Raw genomic sequence first — 10,000 nt, forward strand, 5'->3', positions numbered from 1 at the left:
CTGGTATTCCCAGGCGGTCTCCCATCCAAGTACTGACCAGGCCGGAGCCTGCTTAGCTTCCGAGATCGGACGAGATCGGGCGTATTCAGGCTAGTATGGCCGTAAGCCAGGGAGGCTGTCCCTGACGCTCTACTTAAAGGGAAGGCAATATCCGTTTCTGCCGCTCATACTTGCAGTTGAACTGTCTCTCTACTCTAAAGTCCGGGACACACCAGCGCGCCGCAGACAGTCCCTGCTAACACGAAACGTTGTGGCAACGTTGTGCGTTAGCTGGGGTGCCACACCAGACCGGAACTATATTTTACAAAACGAACACATTGTCTTGATAATACAGCTGTAATTGAGTGCCTGACACGCCAGTCAAGCGCAATCTTGAGAAGGTGTGCATTTCAGTAAGGATTTCAATTGACATGCAGTATGAAACTGAAAGGAGGTTGCATCACTATGATGCATAACATTGCATGTATTGTATTTTCAAGTGTGTGCATTCATCCTGTTGTCATTTTGTTTTGAAAGCAGAAGAATCATTCAACAGGTTGCTGAGACAAATGTAAACCAGTAAAACATATGAAGAGAAACAAACCTTGAATATAAGTTCAGTTGTTTAAACATTTGACAAACTATGGTGAGGGGGTAAGAAAACACACAAATCCAGCAGCTCCTGTATTTCAATACACCAGAACCCAATATTATTGGCAAGTCGGGTAGTCCATCATCACAGTTCGAGGGCAGGCATCATTTCAGTAATTTCATCCCGTTGCATTCACATCCGTGCCTTGAATGAGATTGAATGTGATCTTTGCTCTCAAGTATGTTCCCAAGTTTTACACTTTCGTGCTTTGCATGAATGGGAATGGAACCGTGTGTGTTGAATGAGGCTCCTTGTGAGCACTGAACTTTGTCCGGTGGAGTTCCTTTTTGTGTTGCTGTAATTGTGTCATTTCTCGATGAGAAAGATTAGGCAACATTTAGTCACTTCTAGCCATGATGCTCAATTTATTTACGAATGTACCCTAGTTACTAGGGACCGTTTACGTTGGAGAACAAGATCTATTGTATGCCTGTGTATTTGGGGAAGTCAAATCTGAAATAATGATGAAATTGCGTGTATCCAAAGTTAAAACTCGTGATTTGTCGCCCTCTGGTGTGTAAAAGATGCAAAAGCTTACAGCACCTGGTAATCCCAGGCGGTCTCCCATCCAAGTACTGACCAGGCCCGAGCCTGCTTAGCTTCCGAGATCGGGCGTATTCAGGCTAGTATGGCCGTAAGCCAGGGAGGCTGTACCTGACGCTCTACTTAAAGGGAAGGCAATATCCGTTTCTGCCGCTGATACTTGCAAATGAACTGTCTCTCTACTCTAAAGTCCGGGACACACCAGCGCGCCGCAGACAGTCCCTGCTAACACGAAACGTTGTGGCAACGTTGTGGCAACGTTGTGCGTTAGCTGGGGTGCCACACCAGACCGGAACTATATTTTACAAAACGAACACATTGTCTTGATAAAACAGCTGTAATTGAGTGCCTGACACGCCAGTCAAGCGCAATCTTGAGAAGGTGTGCATTTCAGTAAGGATTTCAATTGACATGCAGTATGAAACTGAAAGGAGGTTGCATCACTATGATGCATAACATTGCATGTATTATATTTTCAAGTGTGTGCATTCATCCTGTTGTCATTTTGTTTTGAAAGCAGAAGAATCATTCAACAGGTTGCTGAGACAAATGTAAACCAGTAAAACATATGAAGAGAAACAAACCTTGAATATAAGTTCAGTTGTTTAAACATTTGACAAACTATGGTGAGGGGGTAAGAAAACACACAAATCCAGCAGCTCCTGTATTTCAATACACCAGAACCCAATATTATTGGCGAGTCGGGTAGTCCATCATCACAGTTCGAGGGCAGGCATCATTTCAGTAATTTCATCCCGTTGCATTCACATCCGTGCCTTGAATGAGATTGAATGTGATCTTTGCTCTCAAGTATGTTCCCAAGTTTTACACTTTCGTGCTTTGCATGAATGGGAATGGAACCGTGTGTGTTGAATGAGGCTCCTTGTGAACACTGAACATTTCCCGGTGGAGTTCCTTTTTGTGTTGCTGTAATTGTGTCATTTCTCGATGAGAAAGATTAGGCAACATTTAGTCACTTCTAGCCATGATGCTCAATTTATTTACGAATGTACCCTAGTTACTAGGGACCGTTTACGTTGGAGAACAAGATCTATTGTATGCCTGTGAATTTGGGGAAGTCAAATCTGAAATAATGATGAAATTGCGTGTATCCAAAGTTAAAACTCGTGATTTGTCGCCCTCTGGTGTGTAAAAGATGCAAAAGCTTACAGCACCTGGTATTCCCAGGCGGTCTCCCATCCAAGTACTAACCAGGCCCGAACCTGCTTAGCTTCCGAGATCGGACGAGATCGGGCGTATTCAGACTAGTATGACCGTAAGTCAGGGAGGCTGTCCCTGACCCTCTACTTAAAGGGAAGGCAATATCCGTTTCTGCCACTCATACTTGCAGTTGAACTGTCTCTCTACTCTAAAGTCCGGGACACACCAGCACGCTGCAGACAGTCCCTGCTAACACGAAACGTTGTGGCAACGTTGTGCGTTAGCTGGGGTGCCACACCAGACCGGAACTATATTTTACAAAACGAACACATTGTCTTGATAAAACAGCTGTAATTGAGTGCCTGACACGCCAGTCAAGCGCAATCTTGAGAAGGTGTGCATTTCAGTAAGGATTTCAATTGACATGCAGTATGAAACTGAAAGGAGGTTGCATCACTATGATGCATAACATTGCATGTATTATATTTTCAAGTGTGTGCATTCATCCTGTTGTCATTTTGTTTTGAAAGCAGAAGAATCATTCAACAGGTTGCTGAGACAAATGTAAACCAGTAAAACATATGAAGAGAAACAAACCTTGAATATAAGTTCAGTTGTTTAAACATTTGACAAACTATGGTGAGGGGGTAAGAAAACACACAAATCCAGCAGCTCCTGTATTTCAATACACCAGAACCCAATATTATTGGCGAGTCGGGTAGTCCATCATCACAGTTCGAGGGCAGGCATCATTTCAGTAATTTCATCCCGTTGCATTCACATCCGTGCCTTGAATGAGATTGAATGTGATCTTTGCTCTCAAGTATGTTCCCAAGTTTTACACTTTCGTGCTTTGCATGAATGGGAATGGAACCGTGTGTGTTGAATGAGGCTCCTTGTGAACACTGAACATTTCCCGGTGGAGTTCCTTTTTGTGTTGCTGTAATTGTGTCATTTCTCGATGAGAAAGATTAGGCAACATTTAGTCACTTCTAGCCATGATGCTCAATTTATTTACGAATGTACCCTAGTTACTAGGGACCGTTTACGTTGGAGAACAAGATCTATTGTATGCCTGTGAATTTGGGGAAGTCAAATCTGAAATAATGATGAAATTGCGTGTATCCAAAGTTAAAACTCGTGATTTGTCGCCCTCTGGTGTGTAAAAGATGCAAAAGCTTACAGCACCTGGTATTCCCAGGCGGTCTCCCATCCAAGTACTAACCAGGCCCGAACCTGCTTAGCTTCCGAGATCGGACGAGATCGGGCGTATTCAGACTAGTATGACCGTAAGTCAGGGAGGCTGTCCCTGACCCTCTACTTAAAGGGAAGGCAATATCCGTTTCTGCCACTCATACTTGCAGTTGAACTGTCTCTCTACTCTAAAGTCCGGGACACACCAGCACGCTGCAGACAGTCCCTGCTAACACGAAACGTTGTGGCAACGTTGTGCGTTAGCTGGGGTGCCACACCAGACCGGAACTATATTTTACAAAACGAACACATTGTCTTGATAATACAGCTGTAATTGAGTGCCTGACACGGCAGTCAAGCGCAATCTTGAGAAGGTGTGCATTTCAGTAAGGATTTCAATTGACATGCAGTATGAAACTGAAAGGAGGTTGCATCACTATGATGCATAACATTGCATGTATTGTATTTTCAAGTGTGTGCATTCATCCTGTTGTCATTTTGTTTTGAAAGCAGAAGAATCATTCAACAGGTTGCTGAGACAATTGTAAACCAGTAAAACATATGAAGAGAAACAAACCTTGAATATAAGTTCAGTTGTTTAAACATTTGACAAACTATGGTGAGGGGGTAAGAAAACACACAAATCCAGCAGCTCCTGTATTTCAATACACCAGAACCCAATATTATTGGCGAGTCGGGTAGTCCATCATCACAGTTCGAGGGCAGGCATCATTTCAGTAATTTCATCCCGTTGCATTCACATCCGTGCCTTGAATGAGATTGAATGTGATCTTTGCTCTCAAGTATGTTCCCAAGTTTTACACTTTCGTGCTTTGCATGAATGGGAATGGAACCGTGTGTGTTGAATGAGGCTCCTTGTGAGCACTGAACTTTGTCCGGTGGAGTTCCTTTTTGTGTTGGTGTAATTGTGTCATTTCTCGATGAGAAAGATTAGGCAACATTTAGTCACTTCTAGCCATGATGCTCAATTTATTTACGAATGTACCCTAGTTACTAGGGACCGTTTACGTTGGAGAACAAGATCTATTGTATGCCTGTGTATTTGGGGAAGTCAAATCTGAAATAATGATGAAATTGCGTGTATCCAAAGTTAAAACTCGTGATTTGTCGCCCTCTGGTGTATAAAAGATGCAAAAGCTTACAGCACCTGGTATTCCCAGGCGGTCTCCCATCCAAGTACTAACCAGGCCCGAACCTGCTTAGCTTCCGAGATCGGACGAGATCGGGCGTATTCAGACTAGTATGACCGTAAGTCAGGGAGGCTGTCCCTGACCCTCTACTTAAAGGGAAGGCAATATCCGTTTCTGCCACTCATACTTGCAGTTGAACTGTCTCTCTACTCTAAAGTCCGGGACACACCAGCACGCTGCAGACAGTCCCTGCTAACACGAAACGTTGTGGCAACGTTGTGCGTTAGCTGGGGTGCCACACCAGACCGGAACTATATTTTACAAAACGAACACATTGTCTTGATAAAACAGCTGTAATTGAGTGCCTGACACGCCAGTCAAGCGCAATCTTGAGAAGGTGTGCATTTCAGTAAGGATTTCAATTGACATGCAGTATGAAACTGAAAGGAGGTTGCATCACTATGATGCATAACATTGCATGTATTATATTTTCAAGTGTGTGCATTCATCCTGTTGTCATTTTGTTTTGAAAGCAGAAGAATCATTCAACAGGTTGCTGAGACAAATGTAAACCAGTAAAACATATGAAGAGAAACAAACCTTGAATATAAGTTCAGTTGTTTAAACATTTGACAAACTATGGTGAGGGGGTAAGAAAACACACAAATCCAGCAGCTCCTGTATTTCAATACACCAGAACCCAATATTATTGGCGAGTCGGGTAGTCCATCATCACAGTTCGAGGGCAGGCATCATTTCAGTAATTTCATCCCGTTGCATTCACATCCGTGCCTTGAATGAGATTGAATGTGATCTTTGCTCTCAAGTATGTTCCCAAGTTTTACACTTTCGTGCTTTGCATGAATGGGAATGGAACCGTGTGTGTTGAATGAGGCTCCTTGTGAACACTGAACATTTCCCGGTGGAGTTCCTTTTTGTGTTGCTGTAATTGTGTCATTTCTCGATGAGAAAGATTAGGCAACATTTAGTCACTTCTAGCCATGATGCTCAATTTATTTACGAATGTACCCTAGTTACTAGGGACCGTTTACGTTGGAGAACAAGATCTATTGTATGCCTGTGAATTTGGGGAAGTCAAATCTGAAATAATGATGAAATTGCGTGTATCCAAAGTTAAAACTCGTGATTTGTCGCCCTCTGGTGTGTAAAAGATGCAAAAGCTTACAGCACCTGGTATTCCCAGGCGGTCTCCCATCCAAGTACTAACCAGGCCCGAACCTGCTTAGCTTCCGAGATCGGACGAGATCGGGCGTATTCAGACTAGTATGACCGTAAGTCAGGGAGGCTGTCCCTGACCCTCTACTTAAAGGGAAGGCAATATCCGTTTCTGCCACTCATACTTGCAGTTGAACTGTCTCTCTACTCTAAAGTCCGGGACACACCAGCACGCTGCAGACAGTCCCTGCTAACACGAAACGTTGTGGCAACGTTGTGCGTTAGCTGGGGTGCCACACCAGACCGGAACTATATTTTACAAAACGAACACATTGTCTTGATAATACAGCTGTAATTGAGTGCCTGACACGGCAGTCAAGCGCAATCTTGAGAAGGTGTGCATTTCAGTAAGGATTTCAATTGACATGCAGTATGAAACTGAAAGGAGGTTGCATCACTATGATGCATAACATTGCATGTATTGTATTTTCAAGTGTGTGCATTCATCCTGTTGTCATTTTGTTTTGAAAGCAGAAGAATCATTCAACAGGTTGCTGAGACAAATGTAAACCAGTAAAACATATGAAGAGAAACAAACCTTGAATATAAGTTCAGTTGTTTAAACATTTGACAAACTATGGTGAGGGGGTAAGAAAACACACAAATCCAGCAGCTCCTGTATTTCAATACACCAGAACCCAATATTATTGGCGAGTCGGGTAGTCCATCATCACAGTTCGAGGGCAGGCATCATTTCAGTAATTTCATCCCGTTGCATTCACATCCGTGCCTTGAATGAGATTGAATGTGATCTTTGCTCTCAAGTATGTTCCCAAGTTTTACACTTTCGTGCTTTGCATGAATGGGAATGGAACCGTGTGTGTTGAATGAGGCTCCTTGTGAGCACTGAACTTTGTCCGGTGGAGTTCCTTTTTGTGTTGGTGTAATTGTGTCATTTCTCGATGAGAAAGATTAGGCAACATTTAGTCACTTCTAGCCATGATGCTCAATTTATTTACGAATGTACCCTAGTTACTAGGGACCGTTTACGTTGGAGAACAAGATCTATTGTATGCCTGTGTATTTGGGGAAGTCAAATCTGAAATAATGATGAAATTGCGTGTATCCAAAGTTAAAACTCGTGATTTGTCGCCCTCTGGTGTATAAAAGATGCAAAAGCTTACAGCACCTGGTATTCCCAGGCGGTCTCCCATCCAAGTACTGACCAGGCCCGAGCCTGCTTAGCTTCCGAGATCGGGCGTATTCAGGCTAGTATGGCCGTAAGCCAGGGAGGCTGTCCCTGACGCTCTACTTAAAGGGAAGGCAATATCCGTTTCTGCCGCTCATACTTGCAAATGAACTGTCTCTCTACTCTAAAGTCCGGGACACACCAGCGCGCCGCAGACAGTCCCTGCTAACACGAAACGTTGTGGCAACGTTGTGCGTTAGCTGGGGTGCCACACCAGACCGGAACTATATTTTACAAAACGAACACATTGTCTTGATAATACAGCTGTAATTGAGTGCCTGACACGCCAGTCAAGCGCAATCTTGAGAAGGTGTGCATTTCAGTAAGGATTTCAATTGACATGCAGTATGAAACTGAAAGGAGGTTGCATCACTATGATGCATAACATTGCATGTATTGTATTTTCAAGTGTGTGCATTCATCCTGTTGTCATTTTGTTTTGAAAGCAGAAGAATCATTCAACAGGTTGCTGAGACAAATGTAAACCAGTAAAACATATGAAGAGAAATAAACCTTGAATATAAGTTCAGTTGTTTAAACATTTGACAAACTATGGTGAGGGGGTAAGAAAACACACAAATCCAGCAGCTCCTGTATTTCAATACACCAGAACCCAATATTATTGGCGAGTCGGGTAGTCCATCATCACAGTTCGAGGGCAGGCATCATTTCAGTAATTTCATCCCGTTGCATTCACATCCGTGCCTTGAATGAGATTGAATGTGATCTTTGCTCTCAAGTATGTTCCCAAGTTTTACACTTTCGTGCTTTGCATGAATGGGAATGGAACCGTGTGTGTTGAATGAGGCTCCTTGTGAGCACTGAACTTTGTCCGGTGGAGTTCCTTTTTGTGTTGCTGTAATTGTGTCATTTCTCGATGAGAAAGATTAGGCAACATTTAGTCACTTCTAGCCATGATGCTCAATTTATTTACGAATGTACCCTAGTTACTAGGGACCGTTTACGTTGGAGAACAAGATCAATTGTATGCCTGTGTATTTGGGGAAGTCAAATCTGAAATAATGATGAAATTGCGTGTATCCAAAGTTAAAACTCGTGATTTGTCGCCCTCTGGTGTGTAAAAGATGCAAAAGCTTACAGCACCTGGTATTCCCAGGTGGTCTCCCATCCAAGTACTGACCAGGCCCGAGCCTGCTTAGCTTCCGAGATCGGACGAGATCGGGCGTATTCAGACTAGTATGGCCGTAAGCCAGGGAGGCTGTCCCTGACCCTCTACTTAAAGGGAAGGCAATATCCGTTTCTGCCACTCATACTTGCTGTTGAACTGTCTCTCTACTCTAAAGTCCGGGACACACCAGCACGCTGCAGACAGTCCCTGCTAACACGAAACGTTGTGGCAACGTTGTGCGTTAGCTGGGGTGCCACACCAGACCGGAACTATATTTTACAAAACGAACACATTGTCTTGATAAAACAGCTGTAATTGAGTGCCTGACACGCCAGTCAAGCGCAATCTTGAGAAGGTGTGCATTTCAGTAAGGATTTCAATTGACATGCAGTATGAAACTGAAAGGAGGTTGCATCACTATGATGCATAACATTGCATGTATTGTATTTTCAAGTGTGTGCATTCATCCTGTTGTCATTTTGTTTTGAAAGCAGAAGAATCATTCAACAGGTTGCTGAGACAAATGTAAACCAGTAAAACATATGAAGAGAAACAAACCTTGAATATAAGTTCAGTTGTTTAAACATTTGACAAACTATGGTGAGGGGGTAAGAAAACACACAAATCCAGCAGCTCCTGTATTTCAATACACCAGAACCCAATATTATTGGCGAGTCGGGTAGTCCATCATCACAGTTCGAGGGCAGGCATCATTTCAGTAATTTCATCCCGTTGCATTCACATCCGTGCCTTGAATGAGATTGAATGTGATCTTTGCTCTCAAGTATGTTCCCAAGTTTTACACTTTCGTGCTTTGCATGAATGGGAATGGAACCGTGTGTGTTGAATGAGGCTCCTTGTGAGCACTGAACTTTGTCCGGTGGAGTTCCTTTTTGTGTTGCTGTAATTGTGTCATTTCTCGATGAGAAAGATTAGGCAACATTTAGTCACTTCTAGCCATGATGCTCAATTTATTTACGAATGTACCCTAGTTACTAGGGACCGTTTACGTTGGAGAACAAGATCTATTGTATGCCTGTGTATTTGGGGAAGTCAAATCTGAAATAATGATGAAATTGCGTGTATCCAAAGTTAAAACTCGTGATTTGTCGCCCTCTGGTGTGTAAAAGATGCAAAAGCTTACAGCACCTGGTATTCCCAGGCGGTCTCCCATCCAAGTACTGACCAGGCCCGAGCCTGCTTAGCTTCCGAGATCGGACGAGATCGGGCGTATTCAGGCTAGTATGGCCGTAAGCCAGGGAGGCTCTCCCTGACGCTCTACTTAAAGGGAAGGCAATATCCGTTTCTGCCGCTCATACTTGCAGTTGAACTGTCTCTCTACTCTAAAGTCCGGGACACACCAGCGCGCCGCAGACAGTCCCTGCTAACACGAAACGTTGTGGCAACGTTGTGCGTTAGCTGGGGTGCCACACCAGACCGGAACTATATATTACAAAACGAACACATTGTCTTGATAAAACAGCTGTAATTGAGTGCCTGACACGCCAGTCAAGCGCAATCTTGAGAAGGTGTGCATTTCAGTAAGGATTTCAATTGACATGCAGTATGAAACTGAAAGGAGGTTGCATCACTATGATGCATAACATTGCATGTATTGTATTTTCAAGTGTGTGCATTCATCCTGTTGTCATTTTGTTTTGAAAGCAGAAGAATCATTCAACAGGTTGCTGAGACAAATGTAAACCAGTAAAACATATGAAGAGAAACAAACCTTGAATATAAGTTCAGTTGTTTAAACATTTGAC

At 43.3% G+C, this 10,000-nt stretch overlaps 7 non-coding genes and 2 pseudogenes across 7 annotated transcripts in view; all 9 read right to left on the reverse strand.

Annotated features, from left to right (window-relative positions):
- The window catches only part of LOC136735932 (5S ribosomal RNA), a 119-nt gene extending 12 nt beyond the window's left edge, over positions 1–107 (reverse strand). Inside the window, exon 1 of the ribosomal RNA XR_010811459.1 lies at positions 1–107. This exon is cut by the window's left edge and continues 12 nt beyond it. This is a non-coding gene — a ribosomal RNA (5S ribosomal RNA).
- A 1,055-nt stretch (positions 108–1,162) lies between these two features.
- LOC136735499 (uncharacterized) lies at positions 1,163–1,271 on the reverse strand (annotated as a pseudogene).
- Positions 1,272–2,337: 1,066 nt separating this feature from the next.
- On the reverse strand, positions 2,338–2,456 carry LOC136735257 (5S ribosomal RNA). Its single transcript, XR_010810875.1, has one exon. It is a non-coding gene; the product is annotated as a 5S ribosomal RNA (ribosomal RNA).
- A 1,055-nt stretch (positions 2,457–3,511) lies between these two features.
- On the reverse strand, positions 3,512–3,630 carry LOC136735258 (5S ribosomal RNA). The gene has a single exon (XR_010810876.1). It is a non-coding gene; the product is annotated as a 5S ribosomal RNA (ribosomal RNA).
- Positions 3,631–4,685: 1,055 nt separating this feature from the next.
- LOC136735260 (5S ribosomal RNA) lies at positions 4,686–4,804 on the reverse strand. The gene has a single exon (XR_010810878.1). It is a non-coding gene; the product is annotated as a 5S ribosomal RNA (ribosomal RNA).
- A 1,055-nt stretch (positions 4,805–5,859) lies between these two features.
- LOC136735261 (5S ribosomal RNA) lies at positions 5,860–5,978 on the reverse strand. Its single transcript, XR_010810879.1, has one exon. It is a non-coding gene; the product is annotated as a 5S ribosomal RNA (ribosomal RNA).
- Positions 5,979–7,033: 1,055 nt separating this feature from the next.
- LOC136735455 (uncharacterized) lies at positions 7,034–7,142 on the reverse strand (annotated as a pseudogene).
- A 1,055-nt stretch (positions 7,143–8,197) lies between these two features.
- On the reverse strand, positions 8,198–8,316 carry LOC136735751 (5S ribosomal RNA). The gene has a single exon (XR_010811281.1). It is a non-coding gene; the product is annotated as a 5S ribosomal RNA (ribosomal RNA).
- Positions 8,317–9,371: 1,055 nt separating this feature from the next.
- Positions 9,372–9,490, reverse strand: LOC136735622 (5S ribosomal RNA). The gene has a single exon (XR_010811158.1). It is a non-coding gene; the product is annotated as a 5S ribosomal RNA (ribosomal RNA).
- Between the last annotated feature and the right edge of the window lie 510 nt (positions 9,491–10,000).

The sequence above is a fragment of the Amia ocellicauda genome, unplaced genomic scaffold (genome assembly GCF_036373705.1).
Source record: "Amia ocellicauda isolate fAmiCal2 unplaced genomic scaffold, fAmiCal2.hap1 HAP1_SCAFFOLD_41, whole genome shotgun sequence".
Classification (NCBI taxonomy): Eukaryota; Metazoa; Chordata; class Actinopteri; order Amiiformes; family Amiidae; genus Amia; species Amia ocellicauda.